Consider the following 11,983-nt stretch of genomic DNA (forward strand, 5'->3'; position numbering starts at 1 on the left):
TCCGCGGCAACGGCCTTACCTATCCCTTCCAGATTTCTAGATCCTTCGGAATAGGCTATAACCGTTACTAACCAGACAGGTCCGATCTCTCGTCCCCGTTTGGCCACTCTCCTATCCGCCACCCGGAGACGCGCCCGATGGGTAGCTCAACCTCACGGGAGCAAACGGGAAAAAGATATTAGAAATTACATATAAAGAGAGATTGCATGTCTCGCAATCACGTGCGGCCGACTGGCAGATGTATAAAAGCATCAAGTAATCTCATCAGAATATAGTCAACACGTCTTTGAAACGATTCGCTTATATCAGCGATCCAATGTTTACGGAACACTTTAGCGCAGTTACAACAGACCAAGACGGCTTTGTAACGATATACATCCCTCACTTGGCATCTCCATATATCTTCGATTTTTGTTTTGTTGATAATTATTGATAAGAAATGTTTCAGAATGATCTTTGTTTCCTAAAAAGTATCATCTGTCAAACGCAATTCTTCCATAAAGATGCAATTCCCTATAGAACACTCAGTCAAATGATTGACTACTACATTGTTCGCATTGAAAAAAGTCTATTTGTTCAAGAGTATTCCAATGCCTCAACGATAATATATTATAAATCGTCGCCTTAGTGCAGAGATTTTTGTCACCCGATAATAATAATACTGACTCTCGTAATTAATAAATTTGCAAAGGGCATTGTAAACTCTCATCGTTCGGAAAATTGGAAGAAAAATCTTTCTTATTTTTCGCGGCATGTTCTCATATTTGTCTTATGACACATTGACGTTTAAGGGCAAAATAATTATGGACAAAGCATATGGCTTTCCTACCTTTCGCCGACAATTCACATTAAGACATTTATCATATTTAAAATAATCTAATTCACATATCACAAACTACGAAATTACAATGAAAGGACGCGGATAATTTTTAAATGTCGCATCTCTTACTTCTTCAATAATTTCGAGATTTGTCAGGAATACACTTGTGTCAGTAACGGTACAGAACGGACTTTTCTCTTTTATGATCCCATTTTGATTAAGCTGCTTCAATTCTACAGTATTATATTTCACTATATAGTTTTTCCATTTAGATAATTTTCTCTACCAAGTTATAGTCTCACAATCTCCAGTTTCAAGGCATTCTTTTCATCTTTCATTGGTTCCCAATTCTTCATACAGAACTTCTGGTTTAGCCTGTTCTATTACTATTCTATTTACTCTTCGTCATATTGCCACTCTAATTTTATCATTTGCTACCTGTTGAGAGAGATACCTCTCTGTTGTTTCAAGATCGCATTTGTCATAGCACTGCGATGCTTCTTTCCTTCTACAACTTTACATTTTCTTGCCGGAGATGCCTCGTCAGCATCATTTGGCTGAGTCTGCGAAGAATGATTTGGAATTGATGATGCCAACGTGATGTCTCCGGGTAAAAGAAAACATAATGTTGACGAAGGAGAGTAGCATTCGTAATCTAAAACAACATTATTTCATGATTAATAAATTGCTTTAATCTTTCCGAAAATTCATATAATAACTTTTTTTGCTCCTCTTGTTCCTTTCTTGTTTCACTTGTCGTTAGAAATAAGTATAATGGACTTTATGACTGTATGCCACTAAAAATCATAAAAATTTCCGGGTTAATCGAGTTAGCACGTCACACCACTGGATAGCCGATGAAAGACGCATCGACGAAATATTAAACTTTAAACCTTTTTTTAAGTTTTTATTAATTCAATAAGTGATAATTATATCGCATAAACTAGCCTTGATTAAAAAGAAACTCACGTGCGAAAGTTGATATTAAACTATATTATATTTATTGAAAACTAGGATAACAAAGATTCGGCTTCGATGAAACGTATATTCCCTCCGTTGCGCCAACCTTCGGTTGGCAGCAGTCGGGAGTTATTAATTATATATGAACATTTATTGAAATACTAATCTTATTTATTAAAGCGATTGAAAACTTAACCAGATCAACCTATCAAAAGGAAAGAACAAACAAAATTATATTTCTGTACATCTGAATAATTATTTTATTATCTGAATATTTATTTAACTCAGTTCTCAATATCTATAATATAGTCGGACACGGAAAACGGATTCGGAACGGAATTGAAGAGGAATTGAAATTGGTGGGGATAGCCAATCAGCATCGTTCCGAAAATTTCCTAACTTTCCATTCCGAAAAATTCATAACGCAAATATCCGATGGTCAGAGTTATGACTCTATAAGACGGATCATTAATAAGATAGCGGTGTTTTATATGGATTTTTTTTATATTATTGAAAGCTTTCAACAGTTCAACACTTCTTCGAAACTTTCCCAAGACAATTGTGGACTACTGTACTGTCATTTTTACAAAAAATGATTTTACTATTTTTATTTTCATTTTTTTATTTTCATAAATAAAAAGTATAAATAAAATTTAATTGCACCACATATATTAATATTTATTAATATTGTATGATCGTCTATAATTTTTTATCATTTAATTCAATTAATTAAACATATTAATTAAACAAAATGATGAAAAATTATCAATTTGAAAAAAATATAAGGTTGGGACGTTGGGATTCCGTTTCCTGAAAAATATGCTCCATGGGGAACCAGAATACTTAAAATCGAAACGGAAAGCTACGAAATTTTCGGAACGATTTTCGGAAAATCGCTAAATTAATTTAGACAGTACATAATAAAAATAGCGCATTAAATTTTAATTATATTTTTCATTTATAAAAGTAACAAAATGAAAGCGAAAATAGTGAAATCATTTCTTGTAAAAAATGATAATAAAGTAACAAAGTACTCCACAATTATCTTGGCAAAGAGAGTTTCGAAGAAGACAGCTGCTGAAAACTTTTATAAGTATAAAAAAAAAACACATAACCCATATAATACATCGTCTTAATAATCTTTTAATCTTGACCATTAGATATTTGCGTTATAAATTTTTCGAAAAGCTATGAAATTTTCGGAACGATGCTGATTGGCAATTCCCACCATTTCACCTCTCCGATTCCGTTCCGATTCCGTTTTCCGTGCCCATGGGACGGCACTCTAAGGATCTTTTATACGACTGGCTTCCGGCCTTAATTCCTAAGTTCCTCATTAACCTAAATGTATAAATCCTTCGTATTGAAAAATCTTACAACAGTTGTAAAGCTGCTTTTTCTGAATGTGGTCAAAGTTATTCATCTTTCGTTAGGCATATGTCAATTTGTGTGCGATGGTCCTTACAATTATAAGGAAAATTACGCATAAAATGTATGTAACATGGCATAAGCAGAGCATAAGACCGATGAGCATTAAGTATATAATAGTTAATTAAAGATTAATAAAACTGTCAAATAAGAAAACTAAAATGAAATTAAAAATTAAAATAATTTTAAATATAATATAAATTAAAGACCGAAGAAAGAAAAAACTGAACAACTAGAGGAACAAGGAAAATAAATTAAAAGAATAAAAGGTTAGAGATTAGAAATTAAAAAAAATAACATAATTAAATACTTATTTCTTTAAAAAACAAAAGTAAATGAAAAAAAAAGAAAAAAAGAAAATATAAATAAATAATTCAGTAATCAGTAAAATTAAAAATTAATAAAAATGCAAAATGAAGAAAAATTAGTAAAAAAAAATTAGAAATTTTTCTGAAACTCTAGTTATTCACATTTTAAATATATCTACACTTGTCTTCATTATATTAATTCTTTTTTTAAATAAATAAAATTATATTTTATGTGTATTACATTTAGATTAAGAAACTTTTACATGCGTTTCCATGCGTTTATTATAGACCTTTAAATCTTTTTTTATCTAACAGTCTTTACCATTCTTCAATATTTTTGGTTCTTTTTACTTTTTAATTCTTAGCTTTTAAGTTTTTACCCTTTTTATTTTAATTCTTGTTTCTTCTCTATATTTCATTTTGTCTTTTAATGTTCTTTTCAATTCCTTGTTTTCTTTAATTTCTCTTTTTTATTTTTCATTTCTGCATTTTTACTAACTCCTTATTAATTATATTCTCAAAAACATCGTTTATTAAACGTAATAAGTAATCAGTAAAGATGCAACTCTCAACAGGATTAAACACATTCGTGATTCACTATTATACTGTTCGCAAATTTATTCTTTCAAGAAGATCCTGGCTTCCCAATGCAAATTATTACATGATATAGCTTATGTAAAATACAACCAGTACAGAGATACTTATCGTATATCGAATATCTTTTCGATCTTCTGATTTATACCCACTTAAAATATTATAATTTCATCACGCCTGTTGAGTAATACTTTCTGCTTCCACAAGATTGTGGAAATTAGGTATCGTAACGTTCGGATGCTCCTTTCCTTCGTCAACGTTATGTTCTCTTTTACCCGGAGACGTAACGTATCACGTCGGCATCATCAATTCCAAATCGTTCTTCGCAAGCTCAGCCAACATTGGCCAACACTCAGCCAAATGATGCTGACGAGACATCTCCGACAAGAAAATGTAAAGTTATGGAAGGAAAGAAGCATCGCAGTGCTATGACAAATGCGATCTTGAAACAACAGAGAGAGGTATCTCTCTCAACAGGTAGCAAATGATAAAATTATAAAGCTGAGATGAATTAGAGCAAAGATACTCCAGAGATTATCCGTTAGGAACATATCTTTTCTTTTGTCGTTAGAAATGACTTTGAATGTACAAAGACGTGAGAAAGTTCTTCCTCAAAGTTAAAGCACGACAAATCGGTGAAGCATTTCAAAATAAAGACGATAGAGAAACATTCAGGCCACAAATATATGTTCTCTTTATGAAAAAATTCAATGGAGAAAGAGTTCAAACTCGTCTATTTCAAACGGGACATCAAAGCAGTATGCTAAGAATAAGCAGCAAGATCTGAATGTTGCAAGCCAGTGGTTAATAAAGACACACGGGCGAAACATATAGGACACAGCGAAAAAACATAGCTCGGAATAAACACAATTTTGAGGAACATCGTAACAATTAAAGCTTGTCGACAGAAAGAGGAAAAAAATCATTCTTAAAAATTGTGGCAACGGAACGTGTATGCAAGGATTGAGAAGAAACTCGAATCTCTATGAGAGAAAAATTAAATTAATATATTATTCTGTTTAGATATCAAAAACATATCAAGATATCAAAAAATGTATACCTCATTCTCTTTAGCTATCACGAAATTTCCATGAAAATTTTGTAGAAGTTCATTTAATTTATGAAACAATGACAGTCCAGAAACAGTCCCTAAGTTTATAGAAACCATATGTTTGTAGAAATGTTGAGTTTGGTTTCAAAAGATTATATAACGGAGCCATAAAGGATGCAATATGTGACACAAACAATGACACATTAAATGGTGATAAACCATTTCAGAATTAAAGAGAGACTGACTATAGACTATAGACTGACGAGAATGTGACGAGAAGAGTAAATTAGTAGAACAGACTTGTTTAATAACAAGTTCTGTACGAAGATTTGGGAGCCAATAAAAGATGAGAAGATTACGTTGAAAGGGAAGATTGTCAAAATACAAGCTAGATAGAGATAATCATCTAGATGTAAAACCTATATATGGTGAAAAATAGCACTGTAAAATTGAAGCAGCTTAACCAAAATAGAATCATAAAAGAAGAAAGTTCATTCTATATCATTATTGACACAAATGTATTCCTGACAAATCTCGAAATTATTGAAGAAGTAAGAGATGCGACATTTAAAAATTATCCGCGTTCCTTCATTGTAATTTCATAGTCTGTGATATGTGAATTAGATTATTTTAAATATAATAAATGTCTAAATGTGAATTGTTGGCGAAAGGCAGGAAAGCCATGTGCCTTGTCCATAATTATTTTGCTTTTAAACGTCAATGTGTCATAAGACAAATACGAGAACATGCCGCGAAAAATAAGAAAGATTTTTCTTCCAATTTTCCGAACGATGAGATTTTACAATGTTCTTTGCAAATTTGTTAATTACAAGAATCGGTAGTATTATTATCATGCGACAAAAATCTCTGTACCAAGGCGATGATTTATAATATATTATCATTGGAGCATTGGAATGCTCTTGAAAGAATAGATTTTTTTCAATGCGAACAATGCAGTAGTCAATCATTTAAATGACAGTCCTATTGAGAATTGCATCTGTAGAGAAAAATTACGTTTAACAGACGATGATTTTGAGGAAAGAAAGACGATTATGGAAAATATTATGTTAACAATTATCATGAAAACAAATGTCGGAGATTTATAGAGTGGGCAAGGGAAAGATGTATGCCTTTGAAAGGCCAGCTTAGATCAGTAGTAACTGCGCTAAAGTGCGCTGTAAAACACTAGATCCCTGCTGTAATCGAATCGTATTATAAAAAGCATGTTGAATATATTTTGAAAGAATTATTTGATGTTTTTGTACATTTACCAGTCAGCCGCACGGGATTGCGAGAGGTGGAATAACTTTTTTGTTTAATTTTTAATTTCCAATTCCCGTTTACTTTTTATTTGAATTGTTGAATTGTTTCCTGCAAATGTTTATTATGGTTTGTGGAAAGTAGAAATATGAGGCTAAGGATACGCGTCCTGTAGAGTAGCATGCGAAGATTGGAAATCTGTTATTCCACCAACACATAAACGTTATGTAAACGTTTGAAGAAACATTCGAACCTTTAATCTCTTGACGTTCGTAAAGCGTCCTAGTGTTCACCTATTCAAACGTTTGTTCATCGATTATCATAAAATATTTATTAGACAGAATTTTATTCGATTACGAATTACGAAATATAACGTTTCTAACGAAACGGGCACCCAGCGTTCTCGACATAGTAGCCAAGTGTCTTACCACGCTTCGCTACCACGTCGCTAAGCTCGAAAGGTATTAAAATATCGCGATACATACGATACACGAGAAAGATCAATTTCGATTTCATCGCGAACTGACTTGACGCTTGTATCGAATAACTTTACTGTGCTCCAACAAGGATATAAAACTAATATATATGTTTCGACCGTCGTCAAGATCGACCGTCTATGAAGATTCTCTTACGCGCGTACGTTTCCATTAAAATAGCGAAACAAACCGTTCAGCAGATCGATGAATGAAAAATATTTTTCAAACGTTTATATTACATTTGTGTGTTGGTATAATAGCTGCCATTTAGACTTAAAACTCAGGACGTTCTATGCGATAAAGAAGATACAGAAGAATAACCAGGAGTATAAAAAAATATGCAAACCTGTTATTACAGTACATACGTAGTTCGCATTGTTTCTGCCTCTGTTCTGACTGTAGAGAAACCATTAAAATCAAGTGTCGGATGTCACAGTAGGCGAGGAGAAGAACTTGAAGAGAAACTGTTTCTGAAGTTACTTCCAAAGGGAACGTATTCTCAGTGGCCGCTAGATCCTGATCCGTGTGATGCCTCGTTATTTCGGACAGACAGATATCTCATCGGAGATATCGTGGACAAGTGATGGTCTTCTCAGTTGGATCCACTTTAGTGTGTGCTTTCCAGAGTGCACGTCTAATTCGGAGTTAATTATAACCCGAGTTAATTTTTTTCACAAAAGTAATACAAAAGTAATACATAAATACAATGAAGTTATTAATCTGTAACATACTTGCTTCAAAGCGCATACAGCCTGAGAGACGTACCGACATCCGTATACTTCGAGCGACCGTATGTGTATGCATCCTGTGGATCAGAGATGCCAGTTTTGAGTACAGTGGCACATCGCCGCTGATGTGGAGGGGAGACAACGCACACGAGAAAGGAAGAGTGGGGAGTGGAGGTCCTTGAGTAGGGGAAAGCTGCCAAATGCGTACTGGTCAAAATCTAATCTAATCTCTGGCCTGACCTAAACCGTACCTTATTACCAATATTTCATATTATTACGCAATGTAAGCAATATTTAGTAACAAAACATACATAAAAATAAAATATTAAAGTAAAACGTGATAACATTTTAAATAATAACATTTTAAAAGTCAAGTACGACTGACGTTAACTTTTGATCAATTTATATAGCTAATAAATAAAATAGTCATATAATTTTATTCCGAATTTTTATATTTTCATAAAAAAAAATATTTATTATGTAGAATAATTTACATTAATTACATATACATATTTGCAAAAGTTGTAAATTTTAAATCGAAATCTTTATTATATCTATCAAGCTTCCTTCCAATCGTACCACTACGAGGTTTCCTATATCGTACCGGTACAATATCAATGTGAAATTGATAAGTGACAATAATAAAACTATTATTAACCCTTTTCAGTTGATATTATATAAATATCAATTGAAAAAGCATTCGAGCCAATTTTATTCATATCAGATCATGTTTTTACCTTTACATTATTGTTATCTATTAAGTTATTATTAAATTATACTTCATCCATTCTTAATAAATTATTAATAAAATAAATATTATTATGATTTCGTTTATTAGACATACATTCTTAATTGTTTTTATTCATTTATATGATATTTTCAAAAGAGTTTTACGTTTTAGAAAATTCAAATCATTATGATTTAGGCGACCGGTTACCTAAATCGTACCTTTTGCAGCATGCTACAAAATAAGCTTAAAACAAATTAACTTGTTATTAGCGAAAGATTAAACACGCAGTAATAGGTGGTTAAAATATCATTACAATTTCTAGCGCTCATCTAAGTACAGACAATCTGTTGTGTCCTTCTATAGTTCTATAGTTTACTATAGCTATAGCTGTATTGCCAGCCTAGTAGAGAAGAGTTCAGACACAGCAGTGTCTTTTCTTTTTTTTTTTTTTTTGTTTAAAGAAGTGGAAATTTCCCAAAGACCCTCCGATGGACGATTCGGGAAGGTATGGGATTTAAGTGGGTGGCGCGTCAAACGAAAAGTCCTCCAGCCTTGCCTATTCCCTAAAACCACCTCTCAATCGTCGGCAGCCCCATATTGGGAGGAGGCCCTGTACGAACGGTCTTGACAGAACAACACATCACGGACTCCTTTCTAGCAGCAGTGCAGGAATGCACACGTCAGACAACAGTATCTGCACTCTCTTCTACTGCTTCTACGCTAGTCGAAGAGCCGAGCATATTCGGTTTCTTTCTTGTGTGCGTCATCTCCTCCACATCAGCGACGATGTGTCGTCGTACACAAAATTGGCATCCTTGCCATGGACGCATTGGTGGAGTAACGAGAGAGTCAATGACAGCGATGGTGGAGATGAGGCAGGCAACGAGGAAGTACAGGCTTAGTAGAGTAAGCCAGTCTTGAATAATAAACAAGAACAGCCACATAACCTGCCTCTCCCGCGCTGCATTCTCGCTAACGAGCTAAACTTATCCTTTATCTTTCTTTTTTAATGTGAATGCAGTGAATGCAGTGACTCGGAGGCAGAACGAAACCATTCCTATCCCTTACACGCTAAACCTCCGCGAAACCACTCAGACGCAACAGGATGGGCGAAGAAAGTTAACAACGCCGATCACCCCGCGTCGTAGAATTAATCCCCAACAGGGACATATGATTCACTCCGTGAATCTGTTCCTGCCTGGATACGATGACCAATCGGGCCGGGACAGATAAGAAATTCATCGGGCCCGAATTCAATCAAGCGAGCTCAGCCTCAAACCGACTCAAACAACTGCCCGCCTTCGGCAAATAGCTCGCGGATGTTGCCACGTCCATGGCTACCGTGTCAGACGAAGACTTTCTCAAACGATCGGGGGAGAGGGGCCATCACCGTCACCGAACCACCATCGTTGATCCGTTCATCCGATCAGTAGCGCGATGGGAGGGGGGGGGTGGAGGAGGAGGAGGGGTGAGGGGGAGATTTGGATGAAGACCCGGCGCGAAACGTCGAGAAACGTCAAGATCACCTGGAGTATGAGAGCTTCGGTACACCGGAGGAGAATGTCGAATTGTGGCATCCGTCCCAGGCATAGACCTTCCTTCCGCAGTTTGGCAGCAGTGGCACCACACCAAAACCCGGGCACCGCTGCTGCACATGCCCATGGACATCGGAAACACCAGAGTAGCCAGCTCTTCAACGAGATCATTCGGACCGATACCCAACTCAACGAGCTAAGCCTGCTCGTTTGACGATTCCGATGTCGAAGTAATAGTGCTTTATCATATCTACAACACTGATTTACACTATTATATTAAAAGACAATAAAAGTATAGTTTTAGATAGAAAATGACAAAAAATATATATAAGGAAAGTTTTAATATTTTTTCTTACAACATTTTCTTTATATCTCTGCATCTTTATATTCTTTCATTTTACGATTCTTTATATTCTTTTATTTATTTCAAATGAATTTATGAATATTTATCTATTTTTAATTACTTATTATATTTTAAGTATATATACACACATATATATATATATATATATATATATATATTCATAAAAAAAAATAAATATGTATATATATATATATATATATGCATATGTACACATATACACATATACACAACACACACGTGCGCGCGCGCGCGTGTGTGTGCGCGCGCAACATTTCTGTTGGACAATAGGTCTGGCGTGTGGTTTTGTTTCGCTAAAAGATATTGAAACAGATTACTGAATACTTTTCGGCAGAAAAGAAAACTTCTATATTGTAAATCGCATATACACAATCTAATAATATAAAATTTTGATCCGCAGTGTCCTTGAAAGAAAATAATTGCTGCATCGAGTTAGAGCTCTTTGTTACACGAGAGAGCAGAGCCTTTGGCACATGCAACATTCGTTTGTTGGGGGAGGAAGCATGGGGGCGCGACTTTCTTTCTTATATTTTTAATGAAGGTAACCACTACGGATGTAAGAATGAAAATTACGTCCTCACGGTCCACACCGAAGGAATGTATGCCAGCTGTTATTTTTTTTCAAGGCCGCTCTGGGCCAGTGCCTTTGTGCAAAGAAAGAACCGTATTTCTCGGAATTTTATACCTGCCGAAACGACGACCTACCTGCTTATTACAATCGCACAGCGGGAGTCAACAGCTCAGATATTTCCAATCTTTATATACTAAATTTAGTACATAAAACTTGCATATGTGCGAGCTACGCCACCAAAAGTATTAATATACAGATTCCTTTTATAATGCATGTTATATAAATAATATAAGATATATAAATAATATAGAAAGATAGTTAAATATAGTAAAATATCTCTCTTCTAAAGAATGGCGGTGATTGGATCAGCTTTACTCAATAATAATTACTTCATTAAGCGAAATAGAAAAAAATGATTCGGGACATTTCGACTCAGATTTTTACAAGAAATAATACTACATAATTTGTGAACGTCTTTTATGTTATGTATACAAATATATATAACAATTTGAGAAAGATAGAAGGCCAAAAAACGAGCATAAAGAATAAAAAATTACATTTAAAGAAATAGCTTATATATTGAAACAAAAATCTCGAACGCTAATTGATAGTACATTTAATCCTAATAATTAAGTTAAGTAGCAACTGGCTGTGTTGTCAACATTCGTTCGGCTGATACCAATGTATTTCTTTTTTCAATTGGAACATATTCAATTTCACACAAAGCTATTGGATTCGATTTTTTAATTGCACTTTCGTTTTAGAATTAAAAGATACTTATTAGAAGATACTATATTTTACTATATTTAACTATCTTTCTATATTATTTATATATCTTATATTATTTATATAACATGCATTATAAAAGGAATCTGTATATTAATACTTTTGGTGGCGTAGCTCGCACATATGCAAGTTTTATGTACTAAATTTAGTATATAAAGATTGGAAATATCTGAGCTGTTGACTCCCGCTGTGCGATTGTAATAAGCAGGTAGGTCGTCGTTTCGGCAGGTATAAAATTCCGAGAAATACGGTTCTTTCTTTGCACAAAGGCACTGGCCCAGAGCGGCCTTGAAAAAAAATAACAGCTGGCATACATTCCTTCGGTGTGGACCGTGAGGACGTAATTTTCATTCT

This window comes from Pogonomyrmex barbatus, unplaced genomic scaffold, assembly GCF_055798465.1.
Source record: "Pogonomyrmex barbatus isolate J1 unplaced genomic scaffold, ASM5579846v1 scaffold4, whole genome shotgun sequence".
NCBI lineage: Eukaryota > Metazoa > Arthropoda > Insecta > Hymenoptera > Formicidae > Pogonomyrmex > Pogonomyrmex barbatus.